The 12,340-nt window shown below is 37.7% G+C and overlaps 1 long non-coding RNA gene across 1 annotated transcript; it reads right to left on the bottom strand.

The window, feature by feature from the left end:
- Positions 1-8,914: 8,914 nt before the first annotated feature.
- LOC149467657 (uncharacterized) lies at positions 8,915-11,630 on the bottom strand. Its single transcript, XR_016311872.1, has 2 exons — positions 11,257-11,630; positions 8,915-11,052 (listed from the first exon to the last, which is right to left on the bottom strand). It is a non-coding gene; the product is annotated as an uncharacterized LOC149467657 (long non-coding RNA).
- Between the last annotated feature and the right edge of the window lie 710 nt (positions 11,631-12,340).

Raw genomic sequence — 12,340 nt, 5'->3', positions numbered from 1 at the left:
TCAACAGATGCTAAAAGACTAAATGGGAGATTTACAAAAACTGGAGAGTGCAAAATCTGGTGCAGCTCTGCCTAAAAACTAATCAGCATCCAGGTTTTGTTGTAAAAGTTTAATTAACCACTTGCCCCCCAGAGGATTTACCGCTCTTCCTGACCAGGCAATTTTTTTCGTTACGGCGCTGCTTTGCTTTAACTGACAATTGCGTGGTCATGCAACGCTGCACCCAAATGAAATTCACATCCTTTTTTTTCCACAAATTGAGCTCCTCAACTCCTCCTGTATCTCATTATCAAAAATGTCCAAATTGTCCAGGCCCACATCAGATAGGTGCACACTGTCCCCTTTTTAGACACCTAGACATTTTCCTATGATAAGCCCATGATCAATTATGGCTCCACTCAGGTTTTTGCCAAAATAACCTATCACCCCATTCCCTTTCTTTTGGTCCTTTCAATAGCTGCATGCAATACTGCACCCCTTAATGACCTTCTGACAATTCTAGCCAGTAGCCAGGTTGTTATGGACAGCAAGACAGCCACAGATAGGGAGCACCACCCCACTTCCTTGAGAAGCTGACTTATCTTCTCCCATCTCAAACCCTTTCTGTGGAGCCATGAGATTCCCAGACCTAAACCCAGATGATAACTTCTAATTGTGTCAAATCCATCTGGTACACCCAGTAGACAAAGGAGTAACTCAGACACTTTTAAGCCTGAAATAAGAAAAATGGTTAGATCTGTGTATATAAGTCTTTAAAGTGATACTAAACAAAAAAGTGTTAATTGTCATAATTTAAATCAATCAAATACATCAGGCCATTGTATTTCTGATTTTTTGGCTGTTTTTTTTTTCTAAATCCTCTAAGTACCTTATTCCTGCAGTGCTGCTGTGTGGTCACGTGATTTTTCCCTATTTTTTAGCATTTGCAAGGAAAGATCTTTGGCAGGCACTTCTATTACTCTGCAGATTTGTACTGTGCCAGTCACATAACTTAAAAAAACAGTTTCAGAGAAACAATTCAAATTAAATTATAAATATAAAAACTGTTGATGTTTAAGAAAGATTTTTAGGGAGTCATGTATGTTTTGTACATTAATATGGCATAGGAAGAGTCAAAGATAATTCACACTAGTTTTAATTTTGTTCAGGTGGCAACTGCATACAAGGCTCTTTTTTACTTTAAAATATTCTTAGCAATTACATTTGATATATTTAATACTGATTTATGTTAAAAGAAAGTTTTTTTGTCAGTTTCTTAGTGAATGTAATCAATCAGCATACAATATCATATTGTTTAGCAATACTAGGACAAGGAAGAGGAGGAGGAGGGAGGGAGGTAAGGAAAGAGTCATTTGCACCTTGTATATGCCCATGTGTGTGATTCTTTACTCAGGTGAGCTGCGCACAGGGACGGACTCACCATTTGGAAACTCTGGCACTGCCCGAGGGCCCTTGGTCAGTAGGGGGCCCCATGAGATGCCCCTGGTACCTTTTTCATAGGCTTTTTTGAGTTTGGGAAAAGACACAGGGGCCCCATGATCCCTATTGCCCGGGGGCCCCATGAGTTGTCAGTCCGCCCCTGGCTGCCCAGATAAGAAAAAGGAGGAAATGTAAAGCTTAGAAGGGAATTGAAACAGGAATATGCTCAGTAGATGAGAACAGCTGGTCTACACAATCTCAAGATGCAATGGGGACATAGAAAAGAAGGCAGGGAAAGCTGAGGGCAGGATCAACCGGGTATATTTTAATCTACGCAAAACTAATGTTTTAGTAGCGTTGTGAGTATGCACCCTCTGTTATATACAGTGGATATAAAAAGTCTACCCCTGTTATGTCAGGTTTCTGCAATGTAAAAAATGAGACAAAGATAAATAATTTCAGAACTTTTTACACCTTTAATGTGACCTATAATTGTACAACTCAATTGAAAAACAAACTGAAAACACCCTACATTGTAATATCCCACTCACTCTTTAGGGTCCTGGGTGCATCCATTATGAAATTATTGACACCAGTGACTAGCTTAGCCTTGAATTAAATATTTGCTTATATGCATCTCAGGATCAGGCATCTAAGCAGTTGTACCACTTCATCTGACTCTGTTGATAATTTGTTTATCACCTCTCTGACACTTATTTTTCTGTCAAAACTTCCTCCTACTTATCCTTTTAGCTCATCCCTCCCAAGTCTGACCATAACTACACTGCTCAAAAAAAATTAAAGGAACACTTTTTAATCAGAAATATTTGATGTACTAAAATCATACAAAACTTTATTACAATATTATCATATAAAAAAAAACTACATCACATTGGTAGTTCTAAAGACTTAAAACCAACAAAGCGCTCCATGTGGTTTACAATTCACAAGGTAACAATTCCCTCTCAACATGTTTTTGGCTTCTTCAGATTTACAGATAATTGCATATAAATGCCACTAGGAGAAGATAAAAATAACAACAAGCACATTTAATTAACAATGATACAAAAACAGTGCGTAAGTCATCAATACATATTAATCATACATCTTAATCACTATGGTTCCTGGATATAGGGTTTATAGGGTTAACCAGCCAGGGCTGTTCTTTTTTGAGCACCTTAAAATCCTTTTTGTCTTTGTATATTGATGGTTATTCGCTATATAGTGTGTGGTGCCAAATGACCTCCAGCCCACCTGCAACAATTTAGAAAAGATTCTAATTCAGGTGTTTCAATCACCAATTCCTTTTCTGTGGTCTGGACATCAGTACATATTTGCAGTTTTTTTGTTGATTATAAATTTGTTATGTTGTTTTGAGCTGTAAACTTGTTTCTATAAATAAGTCCAACTATGACTAGTTATTGTGGGACAGTGTTTGAGGGATTAATGGACCAAATCCATCAGATTCAGAGTGCCTCCTATAGCGGGGATTACGATGGATTGTTTTTTTTACTTCCCTTCAGAGACTATTAGAAAATCATGATTACTTTGGAACAAACAATATTTTCAAATATATATGGAGGGAGATATCTCCATGGGGGCTACGTATTCAAATTTTTCGTAACATTAAAAAAGTAAGAGCAGAACTTAGGATGGATTGGGAGAAAAATCTACAAATGTGTTCTTGTAAAATTATGGGATTACTATGTCAACAATATACAACTGAATTAGAGATGATAGACAGGGAGATTGAAAAATTGGACAGAGATAATAGTAATGTGGTATCGGATGCCACTTTTTCCCCAACGTGAGGGGGCTCTGAAAGCATATTTGGAGTCCTTTGTTGCTGAAATTTTGAAAAGAAAAGAAATATACATGATAAACTCTCTTATGATTCCAATCAGGCATATACTGTAAATGGACACATGATATTGGGAGAAAACGTAGGAATAAAGGCTTTGAGCACCAGTCAGCCCCTAATAATGACCCTACTGATTCTGATGCTGCATCTTCTTACTTTTTTGTATCTTTTTCACAGGTGAACTTGCCCCAATCTGGTGCTCAAACACAGGGGCCTTATGAATGGAAAAATGAGGGAGAGGGACCTCATATGTCTGCACTGAAGGCCACTCCTCATTCAGGTGGTACACATAACTTTTCACAATCTTCTCAGTTAGGAAAACTTGATGTCAGTTCAGCATCGCAGTCTCAAACAGGTGTTTCTGTCACTAGAGCTATGGGATCTATTTATTTTTCCACTGCTTCTCATGCAGAACATTTACCAAATAGCAATAAGGTAAGCCAGTCCAGTTTGCACGGGGGGTGATGTACATACAGCACCAATTTTCTTAACCCAAGCAACACCAGATCCCAGGAAGGTCTTCAATGTGGAGGTGGCTAACCTCAAATCTCTGAAAACCAAACAAAATTTTAAGGAATCAACCTATCCTCATACTCATTGACTACTGAACAAATCCAAGTTTTAAGCTTAGGGCTCGCTTTTTGTCCTGCACAAAGGGTTGATCATTTTGAACTAATTAAAGATTTAAGATTAAATAATTAAAATCCCTTTTGTCTTTGTATATTTGATGGTTATTCACTGTATGGGATGTGGTGCCAACTGATCTCCAGCCCACCTGAAACAATTTAGAAAACTTTTTAATCAGAGTATTGCATCAAGTTGATTAAACTCCTGGGATATTGATCTGGTCAGTGATGTAGCAGAGGGGGTTGGTAATCAGTTTCAACTGGTTTGGTGTTAATGAAACTAACAACAGATGCACTAGATGGGCTACAATGAGACAACCCGCAAAACAGGAATGAGGCCACTGACAATTTTTTTCCTACTCTTTTCTGACTGTTTTTCGCTAGTTTTGCATTTGGCTAGGGTCAGTGTCACTACTGGTAGCATGAGGTGATACCTGAACCCTACAGAGGTTGCACAGGCAGTCCAACTCCTCCACTATGGCACATTCATACGTGCCATTGCCATAAGGTTTGATGTGTCTCCCAGCACAGTCTCAAGAGCATGGAGGAGATTCCATTTCTGCGTGAAACTGAGCAAATCTACCACCAAAACGTCTGGCATGATACGGTAAATTTACAGCCCTGGTGCAATGAGTAATTTGAGGTGTTTTGAGGGGCACGCGTGCTTCAAGAGTGGAAGAATATCACTGGAAGATGACATGAGATCAAGAAGACCTTCAACGAGCTCAAACCTTGAAATTGCCCTCTTTTCAAAAATGAAAATCCAGCTGTAAGGTCGCCGTTTTGACAACATTGCGGAGATTCAGCGATTTGCTCAGTTTCATGCAGAATACACGTTTGCTCTTTGTTCTAACTTGCTGTCCATGATGAAATAGCAGACATGGTAATGCACATAGTCAGAATAGCACTAGTTGCACAGTTCCCGATGTACACAGACAATGTCTTTGGGCACACTGACTTATTAAGGTTGGTGCTCCCTGTGACTGTGTGCAGCCTTGTGCTGCCATCTGTTGGTGTGTTACAAAACTAGTCTAGAATCTTTTTGATACCACCTCGTATATGATATTGTACTAGAAAAAAATAGATATCTGTGGCAGCAGTAAGTTTACAGTATGTTAGAGCAATGGTGTGGGACATAGTATTAAGAATGGTGCTCAGAGACAATTAGACATAATTCATAATGAAAATAAAAACATTTTATACTTTTTATGTCAATAAATATATGTAGATTTGTCATATAAAATTCATTCTATATATATATATATATATATATCTCGAAATAAATGAGAATACATACTCCGAATGCAATAGTCTTTACTTCAAAGAAGTACCTTCATACAAGTTACAATCCATATGACATATAGCGACTGCACAGTTTCAAGCATCTCTGCTCTTCATCAAGCTGTAGGCTGAAGAGCAGGGATGCTTGAAACTGTGCAGTCGCTATATGTCATATGGATTGTAACTTGTATGAAGGTACTTCTTTGAAGTAAAGACTATTGCATTTGGAGTATGTATCCTCATTTCATTTGATGTTTATATTGGTAGATGATTGGAAGCCCACCATTGATGCAATATCCCTGTTGTTGGATTTGGACTAAGATAAAAGGGAGTGACTCACCTTTTTTTGTGTGTGTGTGTGTATATATATATATATATGTGTATATATATATATATATATATATATATATAAAAATATATACATACACACACACACACTATATTGCCAAAAGTATTGGGACACATCTCCAAATCATTGGATTCTGGTGTTCCAATCACGTCCATGGCCACAGGTGTATAAAATCAAGCACCTAGGCATGTAGCTGCTTCTACAAACAGTTGTGAAAGAATGGGTTTCTGTCAGGAGCTCAGTGAATTCAAGTGTGGTACCGTGATAGGTTGCCTCCTGTGCAATAAATCCATCTGTGAAATGTCCTTGCTACTAAATATTCCACTCTCATATGTTAGTGGTATTATAAGAAAGTGTAAACAACTGGGAACAACAGCAACTCAACCATGAAGTGTTGAGCTGTTTTTCAGGGGTTGGGCTTGGTCCTTTAGTTCCAGTTAAGGGAACTTTTAAAGTGTCGGCATACCAAAACATTTTGGACAATTTCATGCTCCCAACTTTGTGGGAACAGTGTGGGGATGGCCCCTTCCTATTCCAACATGACTGCACACCAGTGCACAAAGCAAGGCCCATAAAGATATGGATAAGTTTGAAGTGGAGGAACTTGACTGGCCTGCAAACAGTCCTTACCTCAACCCAACAGAACCCAACAGAACACCTTTGGGATGAATTAAAGCGGAGACTGTGAGACAGTTCTTCTCGTCTGACATCAGTGCCTCACCTCAGAAATGCGCTTCTGGAAGAATGGCCAAACATTCCCATAGACACACTCCTAAATCTTGTGGACAGTCTTCCCAGAAGAGTTGAAGCTGTTATAACTGGAAAGGGTGGGCCAACTCAATATTGAACCCTATGGACTAAGACTGGGATGCCATTAAAGTTCATGTGCATGTAAAGGCAGGCGTCCCAATACTTTTGACAATATAGTGTGTGTGTATATATATATATATATATATATTTTAAATGTTGTCGTAATTAAACCAGCTCACCCCACACCTTTATTATAGCACACATATCAGAATCAGATTTTTAGTTAACCTCACTCAAATCCACCATGCTGTTCTTGTTGCTTGTCTCCCTTTACATTATAATGTGCTTGATTATTCCCAGCAGTCCCTCATGTCTCTTCCTCATCCAGTAGGTTTCTGCAATTTGAAAGAGAAGTATCGCAGTATCCATTTCCCAGCCAATTATTGCATACAGCCGAACTGTCCCTGCTAGCTGCCCCAACTGTACAAGCCCTCTGGCCTATTATACCTTGCTGTTGCCTTCAATAAATCAATTACCTTTTTGTCTGAACTTGAAAATGGCTGTTTATTCACAATCCACTTAGAACTTGACAGAGGTAGAGCAGTTTTGCAAATAGGAATGAGAAAATATGCAATGTCCAGTTTTTAAAGTTCATAGCAACCTATCTACACAAAATCAAGATTGCAATTACTGACAAATGTGCATGTACTAAATACTGATTTATGTGAGCATTCATTTTGTGATTTATTCATTGTAATTGATTTAAACCACGTTGCAAACAACTATCTCACATTAATATAAAAGAGCAAATCCACTGTGATTTAATATTTTAACATTAAAATATTTTTTCAGGTGCTGTACTGTACCTGATACTGTAAATTCACCATGGACAATAGTAAGCAAGTGATCAGATGAAGAGCAATATATATTAGGATTTTCAACAGTTGCTCCACGTTATCGTAGAAGTAAAGTCCTTCTCTACACTCATTCCATACCTCAAATCTATCATCAGAAGGACCTCTCTGGCTTGACTGCATATCCGAGAATGAAATTAACTAGAATCTATGGGGAATTTTAGCACATAATTAACATGAGTCATTTTTAACTAGCCCTGTATATTTATAGTCTGTTACGATTTGTTCTCTATATGTGCATGATTTTATTCCTCTAGAGCAGTGGTCTCCAAACTGTGGCCCTTTGCTTGCTTTTATCCAGCCCTTTGGGCACTATTTCATCCACTGAAACCAAGAATGGGGCATCATTCCTCCCACTGACACCAATGAAGGAGCACAATTTCTGCCAATGACACCAATGATGGGACACAATTCCTCCCATTGACAACAACGATGTGGCCCAATTTCTCCCAGTGACTCTAGAAATGGGGCCCAGTGACACCAATGATGAGGCACAATCCCTTCCAATGACACCAAAAATGGGGCATTGTTTTTTCCAACTGAGTTCAGGACCTTTTCTACTCCCAATGACCACAGTCCTGCCCCCCTAAAGTCCAAAGGACAGTAAACTGGCCCTTTGTTTAGAAAGTTTGGAGACCCCTGCTCTAGAGGATACATGCATATTGTATTCAGGATCCATGATAGGCACTTGACAAGATTATAAAATGAAGACTCAGTGGCCATATAGCAGCTTTACCACCCCTAAAATGTGGTTGTGCCTTAAGGAGGCAGGAGATGTTTTACATCTTTCATTAGGAGCAGGCACATCATAGACAGCACCTCCATCTAATGTAACGGATGGAGTGAACTGAATGAAGCCACAACCTTAAAGGACTCAAGACAGCGTGGGTTGGCCAGCTCTAAACTATCATTTATAAACTGTAATTTTCTACAAGAGATCACTAGTTCTGATTGTCCTTATCCTACTACATACGTATCATGTTCAAATAGCTAAACATTTTTCCTAACTGACTTGATGGTGCTCTGTGTAATAGTTACTGAAGACTAGAATACACAGGCCTGAAGGCTGTACAGACTGAAAACTATCAGTTATGATTAGATATATTTCAAAATACTTGTATCTGCATATATGTGAATGTTTGTTGAGGCGCAGGCAGTGTTTCTCTTGATATCTTTCACATTATAAATCCTTAACTGCTCCATGTTCACATATTCTACATCTCCATTCCCACCTGTTCATTGTTGTTTAGTATATATTAGTAAAGGCAGGAGATTGGGTGCAATGCGCAGACATTTGGAAGTTATGAATTTATTTTGTTGAATGGATCTAGCTAAACAAAACTGCTCTCTCGGGATGTTTTGTTTAAATGTTATTGCTTGGCAAAGACAAGCTTCTTTATGATCATTGAAGTCTGTGGCTGACAGCCTTGGATTTGTGGTGGCAGATATTTGTACTAGAAGCAAGCTGCCCTTTCATTCTTACTAGCTTCTAATTATTGCACTGCTTCATTTAATATAGATCTGTATTTTTTTTTGGTGCTTTGGAAGCAGTAGAGTTCAAGCATATCTGCCTTTCATTTTATCTTCTGGCACATTTTGATTCTTGTCTGTTTCTTTTTCTTTCTTTTTTTTTTTTTAGTTTGATGAGTGGGTACATTAGGATGGCAAACAAATATAAATCAGATCCCATGAGCATATATTCAAAAAAACAGTCTGCGGTGCTGCATTGACTTTATTGTAGCTAATGATGCTAATGTAAGTCTTCAAAAACTGTGAGACTCGTAAGAACACGAAAGATTCTAGATTTACTCTCATTTTCACATGTTCCTCTACGGCTGCAGCTGGCCTTGTTCAGGCACCCAAAGTACTGTTGTGCTGCTAGAGATTCTTACAGATCTGTCCCTTTTTACAATGTCAAATTTCAGCAATTAAATTATAAAACAAAAAAAAAAAAAGACAACTATGCTAATAATTAGCTTATTATTACATTTAATAACATAAGGAACAAAAAAAAGAGAAGTTAGTTACTTTGGGTTATATTTTATGGGAGTATATATACTCTCTCTCGCTCTCTCTCTGCCTTTCTCTCTCACTCTTTATCTGTATGATATATGGCGAATTTTAATAGAGACAGTTGTGCTTAACTGTCATTTAATGATGTTATGTTCATGAGTTTTAAGTTTCAAGCTTATAATGAATTAATTTAGTTATAAATCTTAAAAATGTGTTTTAGTTTCCTCCATTGCCTATGAAGCTATATTAATGCAGTAAGAACACACTGGTTACAGTACAGACAGGTGAAACTTTGATTGCCAAAATGCGTGCATGCATGTAATTGTGAGTGAAACATAAATGTCATGTGACATATTCCACTGATGCATGTATAATTGTAAGAGAAGAATTCACATCATATGACATGCCTATAAACTCATCTAATATAAATATACTTGTACATAATCCCTAAATCATTATTTACGTATATAGCTTACATTAAACATTGTGTAAGACCAAAATTGCTGAGAAATTTCTTCTGATCTGATGAACGGTTTCTGTGGTGAACCCTTTCATTCCCACAAAGCAGCATTATAGACCACACCAACAGGCACAGTGAGCAACAAAATATTTAGCTACAGATGATGATTTTTAACCAAGCTGCACACCTTAGGAATTGTCATGCTGTTTTTATGAGACTTGTGTGTTTAACTGCAGTCTTGCCACGTTTGACTGTCCAATAATGTATTTAATTTGTACAAAAAGTGTGAAAATTTATTATTTTGCATTGCATGTAAGTATTATCAAATGACAGAATTCATATATTTTAATCTTTTGCAGGATTAAAATGTTGTTCAATGGTCATCTCTCAAAATGGAGAAATCATGCAACAGTCTGCAGATACCAACCTACTCAACATTTCCATGTAAGATGTAAAGCATATGTAAAGCAATGTAAAACATTATGGTGGAGTCCGCCAGCTTAGAGTGTATTGCAATACATGAACCTAAGACCCCTGCATTTTAATGTAAAATTAGGTAGGCATGTGTTAGGTCTATAACACTCTGCAGACAGTGTTCATTTTATTATGCATGCACATGGTTAAATCCTTCTATCAGTATTGTTAAATGTAAACTTTTTTTTTTATTTCTGCTAAAGTAATGTCCCTGATATGTGACTATTGTAAATCTGTAACTGTTATAAAAGGTCAATATAAATATATGTGGTTTTCTAATGTTAACATACTGTATCAGTTTGTCATAAAATATCTTGAACGTGGGCACATTTCATTTAGCAACTACCAGGTAAAAATGTAAGTCTTGTGTTGACGTTCTATACTGCAACGTACATATTTTGAGGTTAAAATAAAGATAAAGGAATAAGAGTGGGAAAAACAATAGCAATCACATAGAATGACTAAAGACTTCCTGAGGTAGATGGTCTGTATGGGTGAAATGTTTGTAGATAAGCATAAAGTTTGTCAGATTCTTCCTTTACACATGGGTAAGTAAATAGGACAGTCTGCTTGATATGGAAGCTTTGTAGAAGTGCCAGATGGCACTGGTCGAAGCAGAGTAATACATCATACGACCCACAGGCAGTGAAAGGGTTTCCTCCTCTGGAAGCCTCAGAAAATCATAAGAAATTCTCTGAGTTTCACTGAGCCAGCATAATTTGGGAGCTGCATCTTTAGACATCATTCTGTTTTATGACGTCTCCTTCAGCCTCTCTATGGCTCGCTCTGTGAGCAGCTGTCATTAACCTCTGTATTTATGGTTCCCACAAATGATGTTCTATTGGGCTGAAACCAAACAGCGTAGGGACCTGATGAAGATCGACTCGATCTGCAGAATGGAGACACTGCAACGACAAGGAGATGGAAAGGAGAAAGCAGACATTTCTTAGAGGGCTGAAATAAGGAAAAGAGTGGAGAGAAAGAAGGGCCAAAAAGAGTCAAATAGAACAGTGTAGAATAAGACATTGTTACTAAATGAGTCAGAGCAAAAATCTGTGTAGCTTCAAAGAATTAAATACAGAAAAACAGTAAAATTATTAAAACCTTACTATTTATTGCACTTCTTCCTATTGTGCTGACATATCACACAGGTTTCCTGCATCCTCCAGCCAGTTTATGATTTAAAATCTTCTCTTCTGTTTCTCATGAGCAGTAAACACACAAGGACCATATATCTGATGCCTTCCCCAAGGACGAAGCTTTCAGTGCCTGGTGATGAAATGGTTAGGACTGGTACTGCAAGAATGTCACGTAACATTGCATATGGTCTTTAAATACTCTCCGTTTTATGCCAAAGAACTTTCCAGGCTTCATTTATTCTCGCTGAGCACTCACATATATTTCAAGCGTCCCACAGGCTATTATTAAATGACATGAAAATGATTACAGCTCCTCAAGCAGCCGACCAGAATATTGCCTTTCCTTCCCACCTCTCCGTAATTTGTTTAAATAAACCCTTCTTTGAATTACGGGCATCGAAAGGGCATAAGGAGGTACAGAACATATACGTATCTTATATGGTGTGACTCATATTTTCTCTGTGGCTGCAAATTAATAGGACATACATTCTTTGCTGAAGGTTTTTTTTTTCAGAGTGGTTTAGTTAGCGTATAATGCAGAAGGAGAGCTTATTTACATTGAACAAGTTTGTGGCATACTGGGACTCCATGTTCTTGTTCTAAAACTATATGTGATCCCAGTCATTAAAATCTCATATACAGTACTTTGCAAACGTTGTAGGCATGTGTGCAGAAATGCTGCAAAGTAAGAATGTTTTCAAAAATATATATTTTAATTGTTTATTTTTATCGATTTACAAAATGCAAAGTGAGCAAACAGAATAAAAATCTAGATAAAATCAATATTTGCTATGACTACCCTTGGGCTACAAGCCAGCATCAATTCAATTCATCAAGCTCTTTTGAAGAAGCACAAAGAAATGGGCAATGTTGAGGACTGTCAATACAGTGATCGGCCAAGGAAACTTAATGTAGCAGATGAAAGACACATCATGCTTACTTCCCTTCGACATCAATTGATGTCCAGCAGTCCTAACAGCATAGAACTGGAGTAAACCAGTGGGATTCAGGTACACCCATCTACTGTCCGTAAAAGTCTGGCCAGAAGTGGTCT

Source organism: Staurois parvus, unplaced genomic scaffold (assembly GCF_062004578.1).
Source record: "Staurois parvus isolate SC_StPar_1 unplaced genomic scaffold, SC_StPar_1.0 ptg000104l, whole genome shotgun sequence".
Classification (NCBI taxonomy): domain Eukaryota; kingdom Metazoa; phylum Chordata; class Amphibia; order Anura; family Ranidae; genus Staurois; species Staurois parvus.
The sequence above is the reverse complement of the archived record's forward strand: the minus strand, read 5'-3'. Positions and strand labels throughout refer to the sequence as shown.